This window comes from Mustela nigripes, chromosome 15 (assembly GCF_022355385.1).
Source record: "Mustela nigripes isolate SB6536 chromosome 15, MUSNIG.SB6536, whole genome shotgun sequence".
Classification (NCBI taxonomy): Eukaryota; Metazoa; Chordata; class Mammalia; order Carnivora; family Mustelidae; genus Mustela; species Mustela nigripes.
The window spans coordinates 60,141,023-60,143,194 of record NC_081571.1 but is presented as its reverse complement, the minus strand read 5'-3'; the positions used below and the strand labels follow the sequence as shown (position 1 = coordinate 60,143,194).

General features: G+C 40.8%; 1 pseudogene; it reads right to left on the bottom strand.

Moving 5' to 3' along the window:
• Positions 1-1,275: 1,275 nt before the first annotated feature.
• LOC132002684 (nuclear transport factor 2-like) lies at positions 1,276-1,749 on the bottom strand (annotated as a pseudogene).
• Positions 1,750-2,172: the final 423 nt, after the last annotated feature.

Here is a 2,172-nt window from a genome sequence, read left to right as displayed (position 1 = left end):
GATCCTGGACATCTGGAATCATGACCTGAGCCGAAGGCAGTCACTCAACCAACTGAGCCACCCTGGCGCCTTCCTTACTTTTTATTCTTTTAGAAGTGTTACATTTCATAATTTTAAAGTATGCTTTTGTTTCTTAGTAAACTATTCTCAATAGGAGCAGCTACTATTTAAATAGGCATCCGGCTTTAAATAAAGATGTTGGAAAAAACATTCTTCCATAAGATTATTCTTCTTGTTTGTTAAAATATGGTTTACAGTAAACGTTTTAGGATCTAAATCTTTGAGGAGAAATCTTTTAGTTTTACAAAATATTTATGGAACATTTATTTCTTTCCTTCCCCAAGCATTTTCTTTTCCAAAGAAGGTTAAATGGGAGAAAATTCACAAAAGAAAACAGTAACAAAAACAAGTTCAAATGCTACTCCCTCTCCCCAACTCCTTTCCTATTGCCAATTAGGTAGTGGGGAGTCCTTTGACTAAAGGCACATATCATTTTATCTTTAAACTTGTGTTACATTTCACTGTTCTTACTCTACCATTTTATTTTTTGAAGCTGTGAAGAAAATTTTGGTGGTTTTGTTTTGTTTTTTTAAAAGATTTTATTTATTTGACAGAGATCACAAGTAGGCAGAGAGGCAGGCAGAGAGAGAGCCGGGGAAGCAGACTTGCCACTGAGCAGAGAACCCGACGTGGGGCTTGATCCCAGGATGACCTGAGCTGAAGGCAGAGGCTTTCACCCACTGAGCCACCTAGGCACCCAATTTTGGTGGTTTTATTGTTTCATGAAACATTGAAACATCTGAATGAATCAACATCTGGGTCATGAAGCAAGTGCTTTCCCCTTTACTTCTCTGGGTTACTAGAGCAACTTGTAAGTAGATGGAAAAAAAATAAAAATAAAAAAATAAAACAGGAATGCCTGGGGGGCAGTTGGTGAAGCGACTGCCTTCAGGTCAAGTCATGACTCTGGGGTCCTGGGATGGAGCCCCCCATTGGGCTCCTTGCTCAGTGGGGAGTCTGCTTCTCCCTCTGCCTGCCGCTCCCTTTGCTTGTGTGCTGTCTCTCGTGCTCTCTCTCTCTGGCAAATAAGTAAATACATAAAATCTTTAAAAAACAAAACAGAACAAAACAAAGAAAACCTTTTGCAGTACTTAGTTCTTCCAAGGCTTGTGCTAAACTTCTCCTGTCAGATGCAACAAGTCCAGACAGCATGCATAATACCTTGGTAGCAGCAGCACACTGTGCCTGTTCCCACTGTGGCCCCATTGTGTATGATTATTTGGAGCCTCTGGAGGACTGTGAATCATATCTGGAAGAGAAGGGAAGAGGAAACAGCATGAGTGCCTGGTTGGGAGGAGGCCCGCTGAAGTTGTGCAGGGCAAGCCTGAACATGTCATTGGTGCAAACCCAGGCATCTTTGATTAATAGGAACATCATCTTTAATAGGAATTTGGTGGAAACCCCATGATAGGGTCTTCATCAGCCTACAGCTGGCCCATAACCTTGCTGATGATGCAGCTATCTGGTGAGGGCTGATGGTCCTGCCCTGTGATGCTGCGCTGGATTTTCTGGAATGAAAGACTAGACAACTCACAAGGGCAGTTTTCTCCTGGAACTGTAGTCCTTCCCATGTAAGACATGATGAATCAACATAAATAGTGCCTAGTTGGGTTCTGTCTTTATCAAATAACTGTAGTAATGTTGAATGAAGCTGGATCCAGTCTGCTCCTGTGTTGGCTTGTCTCTCATTCTGGGGTATCACCAGCCTCACTGAGACGGGAAGGGTTGGCATGATGGCGGCAGCAGCGGCCACCTAGCACGGTCTGCTTACCCTACCACTTTGGAACTGAAATCAACTAACATCTGTAGTTTCAAGTGAAAAACAATGGGATTTATAAAACTTTCTGACAACTGATCAATATACTCAAGAGTTTGATATACTCTCAGATATTCTGAAATTTATTTTAACAATTTGCCTTAGTTGAAAATAAGTTGAAATAGATTTTTCCTCAATTTATTTTGCAATATGATAGGTGATAGGTTATATGGACTGACGACAAAAATAAGAACGCAAAGGATGCAGTAGCACAGATCAATCTTGTTAGGAAAATGGGCAAGAAATGAAAATATTGCAGACCATAATATTTTTTAAACCCCTAAATGTATAATCTT